At 43.2% G+C, this 24,330-nt stretch overlaps 1 pseudogene; it reads left to right on the top strand.

Annotated features, from left to right (window-relative positions):
- Window positions 1-274: 274 nt before the first annotated feature.
- Window positions 275-2,189, top strand: LOC120871994 (annotated as a pseudogene).
- Window positions 2,190-24,330: the final 22,141 nt, after the last annotated feature.

Genomic DNA, 24,330 nt, shown 5'->3' with positions numbered 1-24,330 from the left:
GAGACGACTCCTGACCCAGCCTCTGAGTCAAGCAAGCCTCTATTTGAGCCAGGAATCAAGGTCCTCATAATAACATTGGGATCTGGGGGCCCATCCCGTGAGCCCCTCTGGGAAGGCCCTTACCAGGTAATTCTTTCTTCTTCCATAGCTGTCAAAGTGACAGGAACTGATTCGTGGGTACATCACATTTGAGTTAAGAGGTGGCACCCTGACCAGAACTAAGGGACTTCATTTTATGTCTTTACTTTCTATGCTCTGACTTTGTACTTTTCAGATGGGCCTGATAATCCATGAGAGCCTACTTCTGCTGACTCCAAAAATCCTGAGTCTGCCATTTGATCCTCAAGACAATGCCTTCCTGTCGTGGGCTCACTCCTACACTGCATTCCACAACTGGTCTAACTGCTGGGCCTGCAGAGCACTCCCCTCATCAGTGAAAGGATTCCTGTGGTAGACATCTCCACTTCAAGAAAAAGACTTTCTCCAAGTCTGTGAATACTTTCGACAACAATCATATGTGATGCCTCTTCTTCATCTGATGACATCTACCAACCCTAAAAAGGACTGGTGCAACACTTTGTACTTTAACTACGGACATAACATGACTTTTAATTTTGATTATACATTGTCTCGGTTTAATGACTATTTGGCTACACATAAGGCAAATAGGTCTGGATCTAATGGTTTTTTACCTGACGTTTATCAAATATGGAATAAGGTTATATGGCTAACTCCTGAAAAAGGACATCTAGTATCTACTGCCCCTATATGCTAGGAACAAACAGAGCCATTCCCAAAAGTTAGCCAACAACTTAATTACAATGATTAGAAACAATTGGGATTTTTGCCTCAGCATGTATGCAACGTAATCATTTCCATGTCTTCCAACCCCAATTCAGGTCCTCCCTTTGTCTGGCCAGGCACTAATTGGGACTGGATATCTCAGTCAGCTGGCTTGCTCCAAACGGGACCTATTGCATATGTGGCTCTTACCTAAGGGCATGGCTTCCCCTTGGTTGGATAGGAAGATGCACCCTGGGTCTAGCCTACTCACGGCTTTATATTTTCAGAGCTTCCAGAAAAGCCTGCTAATTTACTCCACCTTAAAACTCGGTGGGCAAAGTCTGTATTTCACTGGTATGATTATTTAGCTGCAATGTTTGTTCCCTCTTTGGGAACTACAGATGTTATGCTACGAGTGGATGCTTTGACTAATTTTACTCAACAGGCATTACAAGATTCTCAAAAAGCTATTGCAGCTCTTAATGCTGAACAACCACAAATTAGAAAAGTGGTTTTACAAAACAGATTGGCTTTAGATATTCTGACAGCTGTGCAACGAGGAACTAGTACCATTATTCATACCCAATGCTTTACATATATACCTAATATGAACACTAATGTTATTCATTTTACTAAACACATGAACAAGATGACTGGGGGTATGGATATTCCTGAACCCTCAACTGCCTCATTTTGGGAGATGTTAACTAGTGCCCCATGGTGGAAAACTATCTTACTTACAATAATTCTGATTGTTTTGTTTTTGCTGTTTGCTCCCTGCATCTGTTACTGTATAACTGGATTTGTTTCTAGTTGCATGAAAGCTTTTAAGTTACAAATGGTTGTGTTAGGGGAAGCACACTGATTGAAACCACCCACCCTGGCCAGGCACCATAGTAACCATTTGCATGAGTTGTTTTATGACAGGAGATCCTGATAAGGAATACGGAACTAATAAGACACCACCAACCTGAAGAGTTTGGGAAAGGTCAAAAGGAGACACCAAGTGTCTGTCCATGTCCCAGAATCCCTCTTGCTAGCATCCATCTTGGCTGAGTGATGCGTGCGCCAACAGGAAAGACTTCGAATTAGAATGATTGGCCAAAGACCACCTGGAAACTAATCTCATCACCATAAAACCCGAGACTGCGGGCCACGGGGCAGAGCAGTTCTCCTGGGTACCCTTACCCTACTGCTCTTCACCCAAGTGCCCTTCCCAATAAAATCTCTTGCTTTGTCAGCACATGTGTCTCCTCAGACAATTCATTTCCGAGTGTTAGACAAGAGCCCAGTTTCGGGCCCTGGAAGGGGTTCCCCTTCCTGCAAGAGTTGCTCAAACTCTTGCTACTGCTGCAGCTTCTTCCAAATACTATTTGGGGGCCCTGGATCAGACATCTTTGGTATGAGGGTTAGGAGAATATGTTGCCTCACCAATTTAAGGACAACGTCCCTTGTCAGCTCGGAAGCAGTTATGGAACGAGAATGATGCCCCTTGTCCCTAGGCAACATAATTCTTCTAAAAGAAAAGGGGTTACTGAGAGGGTAACAGGCAGGAAGGCCAGGGGTCTCCAAATGGAGGAAATAGGCTGCAAGTGTCAGACATTTTTATCTCTCTTAAGCGGCAGGAGGAAACAAACTAGCGATATTTTTTTCCTTCTCTATACAAATTTAAAAGGAGGTTTCTCTTAACATACTGTGTTGTCATAATGACACCTGGTTTCACCTGAAGTTAACTATTCTCAAACCTTGAGTTAACCAATCCATTTTTCTTATGGAAATGTTTAAGCTACGTGAATGGACTATGCACTTATCCCAGACTCTGTCTTCAGGTCGGTTCCGCCTAATGGCCGAGAACCTACTTCACAAACCAGTATGTTATACTCAGATATTGTTCCCCTCATCTATGTAAACGAAACTATTTGTATGGTAATCTGCCTTCTACAAGATTCAAGTTAATCATTGTATGGCCTGGGATGAATCATCTGGTGCCAAGATTATCCCAAAATGCATCTTATGGATGAGGGGCCTGGTGCCATTCTGAGTTTTAAAACTTTCCTTTCCTTCATTAACAAACTGCTAGTGACTATAATGGCACCCCACTCCAGTACTCTTGCTTGGAAAATCCCATGGATGGTGGAGCCTGGTAGGATGGCAGTCCATGGGGTTGCTAAGAGTCAGACACGACTGAGCAACTTCACTTTCACTTTTATGCACTGGAGAAGGAAATGGCAACCCACGCCAGTATTCTTGTCTGGAGAATCCCAGGGACAGAGGAGCCTGTTGGCTGCCATCTATGGGGTCACACAGAGTCAGACATGACTGACATGACTTAGCAGCAGCAGCAGCCCCCCCATTCTGAACCCCCTTCCACCTCCCTCCTCACCAAATCTCTCTGGGTTGTTCCAGAGCACTGGCTTTGGGTGCCCTGCTTCGTGTATCCAACGTGCACTGATCATTCTATTTTACATATGGTAATTTACATGTTTCAGTGCTATTCTCTCAAATCATCCCACCCTCACCTTCTCCCACTGAGTCCAGAAGTCTGTTCTTTACATCTGTGTCTCCCTTTGTTGCCCTGCATGTAGGATCACTGGTACCATCTTTCTAAATTCCATATACATGCATTAATATACAGTATTTGTCTTTCTCTTTCTGACTTATTTCACTCTATATAATAGGCTCTAGGTTCATCTACCTCATTAGAACTGATAAACGAGGTGACACTTTTGCTAAGTATGGCATAAAATAGTCTAAGATGATTTACTACTTACCAAAGGAAATTTCAAATGTATGAGATGAAGGGAAGAAAGCACTCAGGCAAGGAATGAATCTGAAAAAAATTTGGAAAAAAAAAACTGAATTATTTTTAATCTAGAAAATCTGGTGTCAAAGTTTTTAAAAAATGGAGAATAATCATATTTAGAAAAGGATGATATGAGTAGAATACTGGAAACTAAAAAAGCTTATTTCTGAAGTTAAAAATGATTACAGAAACTGAATGAATTAAGACCTATTCCAAGCTACAAAAAGCACCATACATAAAGGAGAAAATGTGAATCCGTTTTTCTTTTTTTAAAAAGCGTTCCTTTAAAAATGCTATCCAATAATGATACAGTGGATAAGAATCTGCTTGACAATGCAGGGGACATGGGTTCTATCCCTGGTTCAGGAAGATCCCACAAGTACAAGCAACTAAGCCTGTGCACAACTATTGAGCCTGTGCTTTAGATCCTGGGAGCCACAACTCCTGAGCCCACCGCACAGAACCGAAGACAGCACAGCCAAAAAAATTTTTAAAAAAGCTACCACAGAGTGACACTCTAGACTCAGTCATTTCTTGCCCCAGGTCTCTTCTTCCCTGACCTCCATCTCATGATAGGACAAGGGAAGGGGGTCACTCGCAACTCAGTGAATCAAGGCACTGCCCCAGGCTCAACAGGGTTTGCAAATGAAAGTCATCTTCTGCCACAACTAATAAAAAAGACACAAGCCTTATAGACAGGAGTTTTGAAATTCTCATACTCCTCTGTATAACTAAAAAAATCATCTGTATCCAAATAACTGGCCACACCTGCATCGAGCTTACCCCTCTGTTCACCTCGCTCCCTATTTCATCTGGGTCTCGGTGTCTCTTTCTCCCCCTCTGCTCTCCTGCTGTTCCTCTATTTCCTCCCTCACACGTGTCCTGTCCCAGGCTGCTGCAATTCGTTCCCCCTCAAAATGCTGTCTCTCCCCAACCTTCCTGAGTCTTTCAAAAATCCATACCTAAGTCTGCCTCTTTCTTCCCCCATTTCGGCTCCCTCTCTGCGCTCCAGATTACTCCCCTTCTCTCGCTGTGACTCTCCCTGCCTCCCCACTCTCTGGCAAGCCATGTGGCTATGCTTCCTTCCAGCCCTTTCTTTCTCTGCTCCTTACCGTTTGGCCTCTTTCTCCCCTAGCACCATGATAAAACCGGCCACCTCAGATTGAGACTTGAACCCATGTGGCGGGACTCCAACCGGGTGAAAACACAACTCGGGACTCTAACCCAAGAGGCCTGGACTCAAACTCGGCCAAAACCCAGTTAGGGACTCTCGACCTCTGACGTTCCTCATCGCCCTTCGCCTCCCCGCTCCCATCACTGAGACAGGGCAGTTCTCCCTGTGCTGTTTTCCAATCCCTGGAGATCTGGCGTCCTAATTTATTAATACTTCTCTTATTTTACAGTACTGGCTGTCACAGGCTGGCCCAGGTCACCTACCCTACGCGGGGTGAAGGAACGGGCTGACAGGAAAGGGGGGCCTGCGGGGCAGAAGGAGCGGCCTGAGGAGACGCGAGGACAGAGGGCCTGGGAGGGAGGGGGCTCAGGAGCGGGCGGCCTCTCCGGAATCCCGGGACCAGGCAGAGGGCGCAGCCTCTCCGCGAGCGGGGGCGACGGGCTCTGCCTCCAGGGGTGGAAAAGGCGACGCGGCGGGGCGCGACTCCAACTCGCGAGAGAGGGCTTTACTTGGCGAGGCCAGAGATAAAAAAAGCTTTTAAGCAGGAAACTGTCGCCAGAGGCGGTGTCTACATGAACCGAGGGCCGAAACCGCCTCAGAAACACTTAAAACCCAAACGAAAAGATAACTGGGCCGCACCGGCAGCGGCAGCGTTTATTCGGGGCCGAGCACCGGGTGTCAGCGTTTTCAGGTCGCTGGCAATTCCCACACCATGAGGACGAGTGAGCGGGCGCGGAGGTGGGGATTGGAGGGGTGCCGAGCTCTGCAAACTTACCCTAGAAGGAGGCTTAGGCACCGCCCGAGGAACTCGACTCCGCGCCCTCCAACTTCCGGCTCTGTGTGAAAGGGCTTTTGTATTAGAGCTTCTGACCAGGAGCGGGAAGAGCAGCCGCCGCGCGCACTGCTCGTGGGAGGGGCGGGCCGCGGACGGGGGCGGGGCCTGTTACCTTGACAGCAATAAGTTACCGTCTGTAACTGCTCAGGTAAAACTTTCAAGTTATGTCGGAAGCCGAGATACTTCCTCTTAAGACTAAAAGGGTTTATTCTCAATAAAAAGCTGTTTTTCACAGCATGTTGTGCTCCGATCCTGCTAGTGCGGCTGAAGCAATGCAGGGATCTGGGAACTTGGGCAGTTATGGGACTAGTCTCTATATTACAAATACAAAACTCTGCCTGGGTAGAAATGGGCTATTCCCTACTGACACCCTACAAAACAGCAAACAGAATAGTTCTGAGTTCAACAAACTCAGGGTCAGTACCTGGGTGTCTGAGATGGAGGACTTAAGGGATGTGATCATTTGGGTCACTAAGCACAGCCTTTCAAGAGCAAGACACTTTAAATGATTATAAACTCCATTATTGTTTCTTTTATCGAACGTGTTTTAATAATTTCCCTTTCTAAACCCAACTCTTTAAACAGTTACATACAGGGGGTTGTATAAGAAACTCTTACAATAACAAATATCATTGTGTAAGTTTAAGCGACAGAGAAAAATTAACTGATACGTATACTGTGAAACGATTATCACAATAAGTTTGCCTAGCATCCATAATTTCATATAGATAACTTAAAAATTATTCCTGACAGTGGATTCACCAATGATTTATGAGATACAACACCAAAAGCTGATGTCAACAAAATAAAGAGATAAATTGCACACTCCTAATTATCAAATGTTGTGCAGTAAACCATCCTCAGCAGTGAAAAAACAATGTAAACTATAATACAAAAAAATTGCCAATCATACATTCAATAATAGCTTAACATCAAGAATACACACTGCTACTGCTGCTGCTACGTCACTTCAGTTGTGTCCGACTCTGTGCAACCCCATAGATGGCAGCCCACCCAGGCTCCCCCGTCCCTGGGATTTTCTAGGCAAGAACACTGGAGTGGGTTGCCATTTCCTTCTCCAATGCAAGAAAGTGAAAAGTGAAAGTGAAGTCGCTCAGTCGCAACCCCATGGACTGCAGCCCTCCAGGCTCCTCCGTCCATGAGATTTTCCAGGCAAGAGTACTGGAGTAGGGTGCCACTGCCTTCTCCACAAGAATACATAAAGAACTGTAAAAAGTACTGATCACCAATTCCACCATAGGGGTGGGAGTGCTTTCTTAACCAACCAGCCCACATATGGCAAATAAAATACAAAGAGTAACATAAAATAGAAACTTAATGACAAAAATAAAAGACAATAATTTATAATGCATACAAATATAAAAACAGGAAAGTAGCTATGCCTTGAAAAAAAACAAATGATGGTTCATCACTGAAGTTATCACTCCACTACATAAGCTCTGTCATTAAGTTGCTACAAAATTAAGTGTGGAGGCAGAATGATCAATACCACCCAGGTGACAAGCATGCAGCATCAGCAAGAGTTTAGTCAACAGCCTCACAAATATGAGGGTGTGAACCTGGACAGTACCCTTGTCAGGAGAAGTTCCTACACCTCTTGGTGAGGCTCAAAGGGCATGGTGATAGTACATGTGAACAACATTATCACAGTGTTCCTCACGCAGGCTTTTCTGACATCACTCAAAGCCAGAAAAAGATGTACAGGTCAAGGTCTTCAGATACCTTCTCATATCACAGAACACGCTGACCACTATACTAAGTAGCTTCAAGTGGTAATTCTGTATGCAGCAGGAAAATATTACAACCAATAAGGGAAAGTATTCTCCTTTAAAAATTTTCTCTTATCCAGTAAACCCATACCACAGAGAGTCCATGAGGAGCTGCCCCTTAAACACAGGTAGATTACCACCATAAAGAAACTGGACATGACTTCAGACCCTAGAGCCACATACTTGAAAATCAAATTTAAAAGGAAAAATTATACAAACTAAGGAGAAAGCAAAGTCAGGAAGAGTCTACACTCCCAGACTAGATAGACCAGTACAAGAGCGGAAAACTATGAGACGTGGGGGTCTCATATCCTAAGACCTTGAGATGGGACTATTTGGTCCACCCAGAGATGCCAAGCTAAGAGCCTGAAAGATTCACACATTTTCCCTTTGTTGGACAGCATGCTGTCCTTACAGTTTTCCTAAGTAACAGGCACAGAAGATCCAATCCACCAGCCTATTCCACACACCCTGACATGTATGGCAGCTAAAGGAGAACAGCAGAAACGGCTGAGGGATCTCAAGAGGCAGACAGGGACTGAGACAGTTCCATACAGGTTCTGAAGTGCCAGATAAAACTAAAGAGCAGCCAGTTCTTTCCCATTTTCCAATTCTATCTCCCAAATATGACAACTGTGAGGAAAGCAGCACCGGAACAGGGGTTAGATGCTTGGGGCATCAGCTCTGATCTATATGGACTAAGAATTGAGTAGCCAATAGATCCAAGCCCACAAAGAGAGAAGAGGGGCAAGGCAGCCCACCTCATGCTCCTCACACTCAAGAACAACCAGCTCACAGTAGGGAGATGGCGAGTGTTGTGGATACAAACCGTGTCTTTGTGTCTGATGGAGCTGCAGCACCACTGGCGGGTGAAAGAACACATGATACATGTTGAAGGACAGACTGAGGACTCGGGGAAAGGTTAAGCTTCCTCTGGGACTTTAATAAACTTCTCTTTGGCCAAAGATCCGAGAGAGTCAATTCCTAGGTAGGTTGAGAAGTCAGGGGTACCCGAGGAGGAGAAAGGGGTCTGGGGCTCTCGAGGAGGAGAAAGGGGTCTGGGGCTTTCGAGAAGGATAGATAGTGTTCTGGAATTCTCAAGGAGGAGAAAAGGACAAACTTTTTTCTTTAAGCCCAGAGCTGATGATTACACAACAAAACAGTTCAGCTTAAACTCTGTACTAAGCAGAGACACTACTTTGCCAACAAAGGTCCGTCTAGTCAAGGCTATAGTCTTTCCAGTGGTCATGTATGAATGTGAGAGTTGGACTGTGAAGAAAGCTGAGTGCCGAAGAATTGATGCTTTTGAACTGTGGTGTTGGAGAAGACTCTTGAGAGTCCTTTGGACTGCAAGGAGATTCAAACAGTGCATTCTAAAGGAGATCAGTCCTGGGTGTTCATTGGAAGGACTGCTGCTAAAGCTGAAACTTCAATACTTTGGCCACCTCATGCGAAGAGTTGACTCATTGGAAAAGACTGTGATGCTGGGAGGGATTAGGGGCAGGAGGAGAAGGGGACAACAGAGGATGAGATGGCTGGATGGCATCACTGACTCAATGGACGTGAGTCTGAGTGAACTCCGGGAGCTGGTGATGGACAGGGAGGCCTGGCATGCTGCGATTCATGGGGTCGCAGAGTCGGACACGACTGAGCGACTGTACTGAACTGAAGATAATATAACAACAATGTATCCTGCTTGAGGACAGGTTTCTCCTTCTTGAGAACCTTCTGACTAATCCTGTCATCTTGAAATGTAAATTCTGGGCATGGGTCTGGTAAGACCTTTACAACATTGAGACATTCTTTTGACTTAATGTAACAACCGATTGAGAAACTATATAGCTCCCTTGCTAAGACTAGTGAGCGGGGGCATTCTCCATCCCCCTTATGATGTCTACCTCAGAAGCTTTCTCTGTCCCATTTGATGCTTTAATAAAACTCTGCTATACAAAGGCTCTTGAGTGATCAAGCCTGGTCCCTGGTCCCAAAACTATATCTTCTTCTTCCAAGATCATGAAACTGACATTGTTCACCGAGAGCTCTCATCTCTATGTACCATTACAAGAGGTTTCCAACCACTATTAATGTTGTGCTTTCCTCTCTGTCCTGAGATCTCATCTCTGTTCACACTTTTGATACATTCCCGTTCATTTGAGGGTTTTGCTTGTTTTCAAAACAAGTATCTCAGACTAAAATATACGATGTATGAAAAGAGCACACCTAACATTGTTCTCAATGGTGAAAGACTGAAAACTTTTCCTCTGAAGTCGGGAAGAAGGCAAGGATGCACAATCTGCATCACTGTTCAACAAAGGACTGAAACCCCTAACCAGAGCAATTAGACAAGAAAAAGGAATCAAAGCTTCCCAAAGTGAAAAATTAGAAAGTTACCTTCTTCCCTAGAGGACAAGGTCTTTTATGTATAAACTGTAGATTCCACACAGACACAAAAAACCCCCTGCCACATCAAATAGGAACTTTAGCAAACTTGCAGGATACAACAGTCAACGTGCAAATCAGCTGCATTTCTATACACAATGAACAATGTTAAAAGAAAATCACATAACAATTTTATTTACTGTTTTTTTAAAAATGGATGAAATATTTAAGAATAATTCATCAAGGAGGTGAAACATATACACTAAAAACTACTTAACCATTTCTAAAAGAAATCCAAAATAAACAAACAAATCTAGTAGTCATGGACTGGAAATCTCAGCATTCTATATTTCCAAGTTACTCAAAGTGTTCCACAGATTTAATGAATTCATTATGAAACTTACAATAGAAATGTTTGCAGAAATAGAAAAAACTTGCCAGAAGTCATAAAGAATCTCAAGGGGACCACAAACTGCAAAAATACTCTTTAATAATTACAAAGATGAAAGATGATGTCTGCCCTTTTTAAAATTTCAAGCCTACCACAATATAATCCAGATGGTGTAGTACTGGCATAAACACGGATTTATACACCAACGAACAGAAAACAATGCTCAGAAATAACTATTTGCATACATTTAAAATCTAATGACAAGGATGCTAAGAAAACCCAGTGGAAAAAAGACAGTTGCCATAACAAATGGTGAATCTATGGGTTAAACAATGAAAAGGAAACCCGACCTGCATCAAAAGTAAAAACATCTCTCTGCCAAACCACAAACAAAATCTGAAGAATGAAGGCAATGAAAGTGAATTTCCAGCTCTCAGAGATTTAGATTCATGTCAGTTTCAAACAGATGATGGAATAGCACACCCTTTATCACTGATACCTGATTCTGAACTTTCCATCCCATTTCCAATCAAGATTTTGAAGTCAGTGACTCACTCACTTAGCTTCAATTACCTTAGAACAAATTTCCCTTTTTAGGTCTACTTCCAGATTTTAACAGGTACTGTGCATGTTAATACCTGACTTCCACCCACAGCTTCTTAATCCTGATTGACAGAGAGCAGACTGCACAGCCAGAAGGACCCCAGGCAATCCCTGCTGCCCAAAAGCACTGAGACCCCTTCTCAAACCTGTGGGTGTGAAGCCCTGCCCAGGATGGTGCCCTCCACACAAGGTCCAGGCCACTGGGTCATGGGGAGATGGGATCTAAGTGGAGACAGGATCTAAGTGGAGACGACAGGCCCTGAGGAAAGTTCCCTGGTGAGTGTGCACGTACAGGTGTCAGGAAGGATACTTCAGAGTCAGAGATGATTAGTAAGTCCAAAGAAGGGATTTCAGGAAGGACAGACTGAGAATCAACTGAGAATATGATTTTACCTGAGGAAGAGCCATTCCTCTTTTCTTGCCTTTTTTCCTCCTCTTCCCAGCTTCTTTCTCAGACAATCTAAGTTTTTAGAAGTTGATCTGGCAAGTGGAAAACAGGCTGCTTCAGGCTTAGTATCAACATCCCCCCTTCGTTTGCCACAACCACAAAAACAGGAAGACCTCACTATGTGGAACAGTCCTTTGGTGTCCACTGCCTCAGGTGGGATGCTGTTTCTGCCCTCCTATTTCTTCACTCACATCTCTCCTGCCACCCTCGGCAACTTGTTTCTCCTCTTGCTGCTCTTCTCCCCACCCCCACCCTTCTAATTGTCCTAAACATCTATACATCTGTCTCTTTCTTTCTCCAACTCTGCTCCCTCTCTGCCTTCTAGTCACACCCCTTCTCTGCCTGTTACACTCCCACTCTGGGGCACTCCAGGTGTCTAGGCTTACTTCCTTCTCTTCTCTTCTAGTCAACACCTATCCCTGTTTCTCTCCTAGGATCACCCCTGTCAGCCCTCCTACCGCAGACGCGGGGCCCCTGTCTCCTTGTCTCCAACTCCTGGAGATCCCACGCCTTTGTCCATTATTCTTTCACCCACCCGCTGCTTTAAGGGCTAACTCTATTTCATTTTACCATCCCTTTGCAACTGCCTCAGCCATCCTCGGCGACCCCGTCGGTTCTCTCATTGATTTCCACTTCTGAGTTTGCCTTTCACTCTCAGTCACTGCTTCTTCTGATCCCCCTCGCCCACGTATCTACAGAAACGATGAGTAAATGAAACGCCCGCCTATCAAGAGCACCTTTTCCAACGAGACGGACTCGTGACGGAAAAACACTGGGTGTCACACGTCCAGCCCAGGGGTGAGGAAAAGGGACTGACCAGCAAGGGAGACCTGCGGGGCAGAACGATCGGCCTGAGGAGACGCGAGGGCAGAGAGGCTGGGAGCCAGGGGGTCTCGGGCCGGGCGGGCTCTCCAGAATCTCAGGACCGGGGAGAGGACGCAGCTTCTCCGGAGCGCGGCTGTCGACGCGACCTCCAGGGGCCGACAGGGTGAGGCGGTGGAGGTGGGTGTGCCTGAATCCCCCTCGCGCCCGGGCACAGGCGTAGGTTTACTAAAGTTTAAGTTTTCAGCAGGAAAATATCCCGAAAGGCGGTGTCTCAGGGACCGAAGGCCGAAAAGCAAACGGCAAGGAAAAGCCTCAGAGCGATTCCGAAAACTCGACCTGCAACCGCGGCCTCTGGGTTTATTTGGGGTGGAAGGCCGGGTATTGAGATATTACTGCCGCTGAACCAGCGGGAACATGAAGATGGGCTGGCGAGGGAGAAAAAAAAACTCAAGGGCCGCCCGGTGACCTCTCGCGGCCTTCTGCTTCCGCAGGAAACTGCGCACGCGCGGATTCCGAGGCGGAGCTTCCGGGTCGGGGGCTGGGCGGCTCGCTGCAGGAGAGGGGCGGGGCGAGGGGCGTCCAGGTCTGCAGAGCGAGAGCAAGGCGTGGCAAGGGGCCAGGAGGAGTTTAACAGTCCTGTGATGCCCAATAAATTATAGCCTGTTTTTTTTTTTTTTTTTAATTTGTTGCCTTTAACGTCTAAATAGATAGCATATTCTTCTATAATTACAATATGAAATGTCTATGAACAAAAGAAACTTTTTGTCATATGTTGAGGAAAGAACGGTGGTAGTGGTGAAAGTCGCTCAGTCGTGTCCGATTCTGCGACCCCATGGTCTATACAATCCAGGGAATTCTCCAGGCCAGAATACTGCAGTGGGTAGTCTTTCCCTTCTGCGTGGTATCTTCCCAAGCCAGGGATCTAACCCAGGTCTCCCGCATTGCAGGCGGATTCTTTACCAGCTGAGTCACAAGGGAAGCCCCTGTTAGTAAGATTTATCCAGTGTTTTAGCAACAAGATCTAAGCAGCCAGGGTATGGTCAGTGTTTGGGGACAGACATAAAAAAATCTGCAATCCGTGCATAGCTTTGATTTCTTCTTTTAGTGCCTGTTGTCTGCTGGATAGTTCTCTTCTCCTTAACTCTTCCGATTTAATTTGAATTTTATACATTCCCCCATAGCCTCCTGGAAAATTTGAGGATTTAGGTCACTTTGAGCTTCCCCGCGGGGTGCTAGGAAAACATGCACTGGGCACAGTGGGGAACTGGACACAGGGGAGAAGAGGAAGCTTGCGGGTACTGTGGACCAGAGGCACTGTTGCTGCAGGGCTCCACGCTACCACACTGTCAGAGGCGGCCGGCCTTCCCAGGTAGCTGTGTCATCCCCTTACACTTTTAAGGCAAAAGCTTAAAACACTGGAGACCAGTATGTTGGAAACTAGGATATGTCCTCCTAACAAGTAGAAAAGTTTCAATAAAGATTTTATTTTCCTTTTAAAAATTTTTTGAAATTACGAAAGTATGACAACACATTTACATGAGGCTTTCAAAATAGTTACAGACAGTTCCACTATATATTACAATTTTTTCAGTGGACAAATTAAGAGTTTTCATTGGAATTTCAATATTAAACTCTCAAAAATTAATAGAATAGACAGGAAAGTAGGATATACTACACCTGAAAAGAATTGTGAACCAATTCAACATAATTAAGACTTAAACAATTTTCACACAAGAGCAGGATACAAATTTCATTCAAGTTCCCATAGACTATTAACCAGGAGACACTGGAACATGACATAAAACAAGGTGCAAAAGTTTCATGGCCTAAATAAAGAGTATTGAAATCATACAGGGCCTGCTCTCTTATTATTGTGAAACTATGTGAGAAATCAATACCAAAAGGTATTTGAAAATAACCCACATATTTTCAAGTGCAATAAATAAATAAATAAATGTTTTTGTCAGCAGGTTCTTGCCTGTCCTGCTCCTGGCAATTCAGGGGTTGGGAACCTGAGTCTCCAAAGAGTTCCTGTAGTATATGGTAAGTGGATGCAGACCACTTCCTCCCATTAGAATAATTTAACCATCTTAAGAAAACAGGAAATTTTTCTGGGGTTCTTTCTGTACTGAAAACTAAGAAATACAAAACTATCCCTGGGGAAAACGTGCCATTTTACAGTGACTTCCTGTATAACAACTTTTCCTCTTTGTTCCTGATTCAGCTGGAAGGCCAAACTCCACAAGGCTCAGTTCCAGAGACACAAGGTCAAAACCTACAGTCTGAGACTGGAGGACTAAGGTTTGTGATGGGAACTTCCATCAGTACCTTTTTTTTTTGTTTTGAAATTGACAAAGTTTCTAACCATTGCTTTAAAAAGAGCAATTTTCGTTGATCAGTTGCTAAGTCAATTCTGAGTCTTCGCAACTCCATGAACTGCAGCACACCAGGCTTCCCTGTCCTTCACTATCTCCCAGGGTTTTCTCAAACTTGTGTTCATTGAGTGAGTAATGCCATCCAACCATCTCATCCTCTGTCACCCTCTTCTCCTGCCTGCAATCTTTCCCAGCATCAGGGTCTTTTCCATTGCGTCCGCTCTTTGCATCATGTGGCCAAAAAGAGCAATACATCTTTAAAAACTGATGCTCTCCACACAACAGGCCAATAATTGAGAGACAAGTTGCCGGGGCAGGAATAATGACTTTATTCAGAAAGTCAGCAAACTGAAAATATGGTGGACTGTACCCCCAAAACCATCTTATCTGAGTTAGAACTCAGTCTCCTTGTATACTAAAAGAAGAGGGAGCAAAGTCAAGTCAAATTCCCTTGAACCTAAGAAATCAGTTAAGTAACAGAGCATAAAAGTACATCAATAAGAGTTACCTGAGCAAACTAAAATAACATCAGGAATTTGAAGAGCAATGGAAGGCCTTAAAAGGTCATTGTATAGGGTCACTCCTCAACCCCTCCTCCACACACAATATCAATAATCTTATTACTGTTTAAATCATTCCTGTGCTGGTGTAGAAAAAAATTTAAGGCTACATAATATGTTTAACATATAATTTCAACTGTTAAAAATCACAAAGCTTAGTTATGAGATGATGTTTTGTAATAAAACCATGGAGTTGCATATCCATGCACACATGCATGCACATGTAAATACACAACTGACTGAAATGAAGAGTTGCCTCTTGACACATTTAAAAATCATTTTGCCATTATCACTTTTAGTCATATGTATTTCAGCATCTCTGGGGCCATGAAAATGAATCAACTGTACTTAAGTGTGGCAATATCACCTTTTTGAAAAAAGATTGTTTATTTATTTAGGTTGTGCTGGTCTTTGTTACTTTGTGTGGCTTTTTTCTAGTTGCACTGAGCGGGAGATACTCTGTAGTTGTGGTGAGTGGGCTTCTCACTGCAGTGGCATCTTTTGTTACAGAGAACAGGTTGTAGGTGAACTGCAGGCAAAAGGCTTCTGTAGTTGCAACACATGGGGTCTGCAATTTTGGCTCACAGGCTCTCGAGCATGGGCTCAGTAGTTGTGGTGGATGGGCTTAGTTACTTCCGGGCATGCGGAATCTTCTTGGACCAGGGAGATCAAACCAATATCCCCTGCACTGGCAGGCACATTCCTATCCACTGTACCAATAGGGATGTCTCAACTCTAATACTATATTAGTTTTAAAAAAAGAAAAAGTAGTAGACATATAAAAATATATATAGAATACTTTGAGTCCAATGAGTCCAATATCTATAAAATACCTATATGCAAAAATAATATGAGAGCATCTCTCCTGGCACAATGGTAAAGAATCCACCCACAAATGCGGAAGACATGGGTTCTGCTCCAGGATAATGCCACATGCCTCGGGGCAACTAAGACCAAGTGACAACTACTGAGCCTGTGCTGTAACGCCCAAGAGCCCAAACTACTAGGCCCACGTGCTGAAACTACTGAAGCCCAAGCATCATACAGCCCATGCTCTGCAACAAGACACAACGAGAATCCCATGCACCACGACTAGAGAACAGCCCAGACTGCTGGCAACTAGAGAAAAGACCAAGCAGCAACAAAGACCCAGAACACTTAAATAAATAATTTTTCTAAAAAAATAATGATTTTATCCTTAGTTAATTTTAGGTATGTAGTTATTAACAAAAACCAAAGTTTATTTGTTAATTCCACAATAAAACAATGAACCAAGGTTAGTAAAATTGGGGACTTCCCTGGCAGTCCCGTGGTTAAGACCTCGCACTGCCATTTCTGGAGTTTCAGGTTCAATCCATACTCAGGGAACTAAGATTCTGCAAGCTGCACCATGTGACAAAGAAGACAAAAAAATGACCAGTAAACTTGGATTTCATAGTGAAAAATAGAAGGAATGAAAAGCCTCCTAGCCCTGAGGTCTCTTTCTGCACTTTCCATTCCATTCTCAAACACCAAGATTTTCAAGGAGGTCCTCATTTAGCTTTAAATGTACTATAAATAGTCAGGACTGATTTGCCCTTATTGACCTCTTTTCCAGATTTTACCATGTATTCTGAGTGTTAATACCTGATGTCCATGTGCAGCTTCTTTATTCTGGTTGACACAGAGCAGACAGTGCATCCAGATGGGCCCTAAGAAAACTTGCTGCCCAACAGCACTGAGACCCTGTCTCCAACCCGTGGGTGAAAAGCCCTGCCCAGGACAGTGCCCAGGAGAATCTCCTCACAAGGGCCAGGTCACCAGGTCATGGGGAGATGGGATCTAAGTGGAGATGACAGGCCCTCAGAGAAGGCCCCGGGTGAGTGTGCATGTACAGGAGACAGACAAGATACTCCAGAGTCAGACACGATTATCGAGTCCAGAGAAAGGTATTTCAAGAAGGACAGACTGAGAATCAACTCAGAATATGACACCTGAGAAAGAGCCATTCCTGACTCTTTTTCTCCCCTCTTCCAGGTTTTTTTTTCAGGCATCCTGCAGAGGTTGATACCAAAAGTTGAAAACATGCTGTTTAATACCTACAGTCAACATTCTCCCTTTCTGGGCCCCAACTATACATACAGGGAAGCCCTCCATGGGGAACAGACAGTCCTCTGTGCTCACTGTCTCAGGAGAGACTCAGGACAGTCAATTCCAGCACAGAAACCAACACAGGAGCTTTCCCTCAGATCACACTCCCCTCCTGGTGAGGCCTCATGTACACAGCAGCAGGGGCCACCTCCGCTGACCCCATGATACCCTTCAGGTCACACAGCAGGCCCTGCTCCATCCCCACTCACAGCACAGTGGCCTCCTCATCCCTGGGGCTGTTCTCAGTCTCAGAAGTGGAGCCTAAGAGCCTTGGTTCTCAATGTTGGATCCAGATCAGATTTGCTGCACTGTGAACATAGCTGGGACTAAGACCCACACAAGTATCTGAGGATGTCTGATAAGGCAGGGGGTACCATCCAACCATTTCATCCTCTGTCCTCTCCTTCTCCTCCTGCCATCAATCTGTCCCAGCATCAGGGTCTTTTCAAATGAGTCAGCTCTTTGCATCAGGTGGCCACAGTACCGGAGCTTCAGCTTCAACATCAGTCCTTCCAATGAGCACCCAGGGCTGATCTCTTTTAAGATGGACTGATTCAATTCAGTTCAGTCGCTCAGTCGTGTCCAACTTTTTGTGACGCCATGAATCACAGCATGCCAGGCTTCCCTGTCCATCAAATCGGTGATGCCATCCAGCCATCTCATCCTCTGTCATCCCCTTCTCCTCCTGCCCCCAATCCCTCCCAGCATCAGGGTCTTTTCCAATGAGTCAACTCTTCACATGAGGTGTCCAAAGTATTGGAGTTTCAGCTTCAGCATCAGTCCTTCCAATGAACACCTAGGACTGATCTCCTTTAGAATGGACTGGTTGGATCTCCTTGCAGTCCAAGGGACTCTCAAGAGTCTTCTCCAACACCACAGTTCAAACCATCAATTCTTCAGCACTCAGCTTTCTTAATAGTCCAACGCTCACGTCCATACATGACCACTGGAAGAACCATAGCCTTGACTAGATGGACTTTTGCTGGCAAAGTATATCTCTGCTTTCCAATATACTATCTAGGTTGATCATAACTTTCCTTCCAAGGAGTAAGCGTCTTTTAATTTCATGGCTACAATCACCATCTGCAGTGATTTTGGAGACCTACTCCCACAGTTTACACCTTTATATAACAGGATTAGCCAGAAGGTTTTTTTCCGGAGACTGTCCTCAAGCAGGATACATTATTGTTATATAATCCTGAGGAATGTAGAGGGACAAAAAAGTTTGTCCTTTCTTCCTGCTTGAGAATTCCAGACCCCTGTCACCTTGGGGAACCCTAGACTTATCAACCTACCTAGGAAATGACTCTCTCAAACACTGCCAGTTTTGGTGTCAAAAAAACATCTTAGGAGAGTCATTGTCAGAATCATTAGGTTCTAACAAAGGAGAGACTTCTAGATTTGTGCCTGCTGACAGAGGAGGAGCATTTGGAGTAGCTGGGGCATGGCTAGTAGGAAAATTTTGAAATATTTTATGTCGTTCTAATTGAGCCTTTTGTAAAGTTTTATCATCTACTTGATATTCATGCAATAAGTGTTCTGTCTGTTGTCGAATATTGGGAGTGCTAGAATTTACCTTGGAATAGCAGAATTACAGCTTTAATGAAAGCCCATAGGGGCCAGAAATCAACTGGTATATTTTTCCCCTTCGTGGCGGCTCGTTCAACATTTTCATTGACCTGGTGCCAAATTTCTAGATTAAAACTGCCTTTATCAGGGAACCAAGGATTACATTTAACCACTGTTTGAAAGCAAGCCTCTATTCATTGGCATGAAACCAAAAGTCTCTGAGCTTTAAACAAATGGTGAAGTAAAGTAGAGAAATGATGGGGCTTTCTAGCAGTTTGACCCCTGTCTTAGTACTTACTGACCTCAATAGGCCCTGAGTCGCTCTGTCCGAAATGCGATGTATACCAGAGTCCCTGTTTGGGCGCCACTTGTTGGCGTTCTTTGGACTGGAACCTGGTGGTCTGGAGTTGACGATAAGAAAGTGAAAGAGAGAAAGAGAGAGAGAAAGAAAGACAGGGGGACCCAAGCTCTGATGGAGCAAAGGTGCTTTAGTGATCTTTCTGTGAGTATATATAGGCTGTTGTACAAGAAACTTCTTTCATAATGATAAAGATCAGAAAACCAAATGTACAGCAACCGTTACCAAGGGAACAAGGGATTAATAATGATCACAAGGTCAGGAGACAATCCATATCTCAAGAAAGAGAATTAAGACTAAGCAGTTTTGTCATAAGGAGAATGTTTACTGAAGGAGATTCAAGCCTGTTTCATCCTATGACCTCAGTCCTGGGAGCGACGCGCTGTTCCGCTGGTTTCCGACAACAGAAACTGATAAGGAACAGAGGATTTATGAGAAACAGCACATAGGAATCCTCCTGTTGTACATTCCCTGACAGGAATCTAGTAAAGTCTGCTCTGGATAAGTGTCAGGGGACGTTCAACTTGAAGGGATCCAATATGTTGCATTTTCTTCCTTTGTGTGCCGTTTCTCAAGGACTCTCTGTTCCTTATCATTTCCTGGAATACAGGAACGAGCAGAGCTGCATGCAGTTCTCAGGACTGAGATCATGGGAAAGAGTACCTGCTTGGATTCCCTTCAGTGACTCTCTTCAGTGACCTTTTACTTATAAGACTATCCATTTTGTTGCAACTGATGGAATTTCATTCTTAATGGCTGAGTAATCATTTTATTGAAGATATATAAGCATGTGTTTCTGCAAATAAAGTACCCTTGTTTCACTCAAGACTTGGGTCCCCTGCGTTCTTCTTTTCTTTGCCTTCTTTTCATGCAGAAGCTTTTAATTTTAATTAGGTCTCATTTGTTTATTTTTGCTTTTATTTCCAATATTCTCAGAGGTGGGTCATAGAGGATCCTGCTGTGATTTATGTCGGAGAGTGTTTTGCCTATGTTCTCCTCTAGGATTTTTATAGTCTTACGTTTAGATCTTTAATCCATTTTGAGTTTATTTTTGTGTATGGTGTTAGAAAGTGTTCTAGTTTCATTCTTTTACAAGCGGTTGACCAGTTTTCCCAGCACCACTTGTTAAAGAGATTGTCTTTTCTCCATTGTATATTCTTGCCTCCTTTGTCAAAGACAAGGTGTCCCTAGGTGAGTGGATTAATCTCTGGGCTTTCTATTTTGTTCCATTGATCTATATTTCTGTCTCTGTGCCAGTACCATACTGTCTTGATGACTGTGGCTTTGTAGTAGAGCCTGAAGTCAGGCAGGTTGATTCCTCCAGTTCCATTCTTCTTTCTCAAGATTGCTTTGGCAATTTAGGGTTTTTTGTATTTCCATACAAATTGTGAAATTATTTGTTCTAATTCTCTGAAAAATACCCTGGTAGCTTGATACAGATTGCACTGAACCTATAGATTGCTTTGGTTAGTATACTCATTTTCACTATATTGATTCTTCTGATCCATGAATAGGATATGTTTTTCCATCTATTAGTGTCCTCTTTGATTTCTTTCACCAGTGTTTTATAGTTTTCTATATATAGGTCTTTTGCTTCTTTAGGTAGATATATTCCTAAGTATTTTACCCTTTTCGTTGCAATGGTGAATGGAATTGTTTCCTTAATTTCTATTTTTGCATTTTAGTATATAGGAATGCAAGGGATTTCTGCGTGTTGATTTTATATCCTGCAGCTTTACTATATTCATTGATTAGCTCTAGTAATTTTCCGGTGGAGTCTTTAGGGTTTTCTATGTAGAAGATCATGTCATCCACAGTGAGTTTTACTTCTTCTTTTCCAATGTGGATTCCTTTTATTTCTTTTTCTACTCTGATTGCTGTGGCCAAAACTTCCAAAACTATGTTGAATAGTAGTGGTGAAAGTGGGCACCCTGTCTTGTTCCTGACTATAGGGGAAATGCTTTCAATTTTTCACCATTGAGGATAATGTTTGCTGTGGGTTTGTCATATATAGCTTTTATTATGTTGAGGTATGTTCCCTCTATTCTTGCTTTCTGGAGAGTTTTTATCATAAATAGATGTTGAATTTTGTCAAAGGCTTTCTCTGCATCTATTGAGATAATCATATGGCTTTTGTTTTTCAATTTGTTAATGTGGTGTATTATGTTGATTGATTTGCAGATATTGAAGAATCCTTGCATCCCTGGGATAAAGCCCACTTGGTCATGATGGATGATCTTTTTAATGTGTTGCTGGATTCTGATTGCTAGAATTTTGTTAAGGATTTTTACATCTATGTTCATCAGTGATATTGGCTTGTAGTTTTTTCTTTTTTGTCAGATTTTGGTATTAGGGTGATAGTGGCCTCATAGAATGAGTTTGGAAGTTTATCTTCCTTTGCAATTTTCTGGAAGAGTTTGAGTAGGATAGGTGTTAGCTCTTCTCTAAATTTCTGGTAGAATTAAGCTGTGAAGCCATCTGGACCTGGGCTTTTGTTTGCTGGAAGATTTCTGATTACAGTTTCAATTTCTGTGCTTGTGATGGGCTGTTAAAATTTTCTATTTTCCCCTGGTTCAGTTTTGGAAAGTTGTACTTTTCTAAGAATTTGTCCATTTCTTCCAAGTTGTCCATTTTATTGGCATATAATTGCTGATGGTAGTCTCTTATGATCCTTTGTATTTCTGTGTTGCCTGTTTCCTGTGTTTTCTCCTGTAATTGAGATCTAATCTTCCTGCATTACGGTCAAAAAAGATGCTTGGAATTATTTCAATTTTTTTGAATTTACCAAGGCTAGATTTATGGCCCAGGATGTGATCTATCCTGGAGAAGGTTCCGTGTGTGCTTGAGGAAAAGGTGAAATTCATTGTTTTAGGGCAAAATGTCCTATAGATATCAATTAGGTCTAACTGGTCTATTGTATCATTTAAAGTTTGTGTTTCCTTGTTAATTTTCTGTTTAGTTGATCTATCCACAGTTGTGAGTGGGGTATTAAAGTCTCCCACTATTATCGTCTTATTGTTAATTTCCCCCTTCATACTTGTTAGCATGTCTTACATATTGCAGTGCTCCTATGCTGGGTGCATATATATTTATAATTGTCATATCTTCTTCTGGGATTGATCCTTTGATCATTATGTAGTGGCCTATGACAGGGCCTAATAGACCTCTTACAACACTGAGATATTCTTTTTATCTATTCTCAGCAGCTAGTTGAGAAGTATAAAAGGTCCCACTGGAGTTTCAGCTTCAGCATCATTCCCTCCAAAGAAATCCCAGGGCTGATCTCCTTCAGAATAGACTGGTTGGATCTCCTTGCAGTCCAAGGGACTCTCAAGAGTCTTCTCCAACACCACAGTTCACAAGCATCAATTCTTCGGCACTCAGCTTTCCACACAGTCCAACTCTCACATCCATACATGACCACTGGAAAAGCCATAGTCTTCACTAGACGGACTTTTATTGGCAATGTAATGTCTCTGCCTTTCAATATGCTATCCAGGTTGGACATAACTTTTCTTCCAAGGAGTGTCTTTTAATTTCATGACTGCAGACACCATCTGCAGTGATTTTGGAGCCCCCCAAAATAAAGTCTGACACTGTTTCCCCATCTATTTGCCATGAAGTGATGGGACCAGATGCCATGATCTTCGTTTTCTGAATGTTGAGTTTTCAGCCAACTTTTTCACTCTCCTCTTTCACTTTCATCAAGAAGCTTTTTAGTTCCTCTTCACTTTCTGCCATAAGGGTGGTGTCATCTGCATATTTGAGGTTATTGATATTTCTCCTGGCATTCTTGATTCCAGGTTGTGTTTCTTCCAGTCCAGCATTTCTCATGATGTACTCTGCATATAAGTTAAATAGGCAGGGTGACAATATACAGCCTTGACGTACTTCTTTTCCTATTTGGAACCAGTCTGTTGTTCCATGTCCAGTTCTAACTGTTGCTTCCTGACCTGCATACAGATTTCTCAAGAGGCAGGTCAGGTGGTCTGGTATTCCCATCTCTCTCAGAATTTTCCACAATTTATTGTGATCCACACAGTCAAAGCCTTTGGCACAGTCAATAAAGCAGAAATAGATGTTTTTCTGGAACTCTCTTGCTTTTTCCATGATGCAGCGGATGTTGGCAATTTGATGTCTGGTTCCTCTGCCTTTTCTAAAACCAGCTTGAACATCAGGAAGTTCACGGTTCTTGTATTGCTGAAACCTGGCTTGGAGAATTTTGAGCATTACTTTACTAGCATGTGAGATGAGTGCAATTGTGCGGTAGTTTGAGCATACTTTTGCATGGGATTGGAATGAAAACTGACCTTTTGCAGTCATGTGGGCACTGCTGAGTTTTCCAAATTTGCTGGCATATTGAGTGCAGCACTTTGACAGCATCATCTTTCAGGATTTGAAAGAGCTCAACTGGAATTCCATCACCTCCATTAGCTTTGCTCGAAGTGATGCTTTCTAAGGCCCACTTGACTTCACATTCCAAGATGTCTGACTCTAGATGAGTTATCACACCATCATGATTATTCGTCTTGTGAAGATCCTTTTTGTACAGTTCTTCTGTGTATTCTTGCCATCTCTTCTTAGTATCTTCTGCTTCTGTTAGGTCCAGACCAATTCTGTCCTTTATCGAGCCCATCTTTGCATGAAATGTTCCCTTGATATTTCTAATGTTCTTTAAGAGATCTCTACTCTTTCCCATTCTGTTTTTTCCCTCTATTTCTTTGCACTGATCACTGAAGGCTTTCTTATCTCTTCTTGCTATTCTTTGGAACTCTGAATTCAGATGTGTATATCTTTCCTTTTCTCCTTTGCTTTTTGCTTCTCTTTTTTTCACAGCTATTTGTAAGGCTTCTCTAGACAGCCATTTTGCTTTTCTGCATTTCTTTTCCATGGGGATGGTCTTGATCCAGGCTCCTAAACAACGTCACAAACCTCATTTCATAGTTCATGAGGCAGTGTATCAGATCTAGTCCCTTAAATCTATTTCTCACTTTCACTGTATAAGCATAAGGGATTTGATTTAGGTCATACCTGAATGGTCTAGTGGTCTTCCCTACTTTCTTCAATTTGAGTCTGAATTTGGTAATAAGGAGTTCATAATCTGAGCCACAGTCAGCTCTTGGTCTTGTTTTTGCTGACTGTATAGAGATTCTCCATCTTTGGCTGCAGAGAACTATAATCAATTTGATTTCGGTGTTGACCATCTGGTGATGTCCATGTGTAGAGTCTTCTCTTGTGTTGTGGGAAGGGGGTGTTTGCTATCACCTGTGCATTTTCTTGCCAAAACTCTATTAGTCTTTGCCCTGC

The sequence above is a fragment of the Oryx dammah genome, unplaced genomic scaffold (assembly GCF_014754425.2).
Source record: "Oryx dammah isolate SB20612 unplaced genomic scaffold, SCBI_Odam_1.1 HiC_scaffold_13, whole genome shotgun sequence".
In the NCBI taxonomy this organism is placed as follows: Eukaryota; Metazoa; Chordata; class Mammalia; order Artiodactyla; family Bovidae; genus Oryx; species Oryx dammah.
Note: the sequence above shows the minus strand (reverse complement) of the source record. Positions and strands in the feature narration are given on the sequence as shown.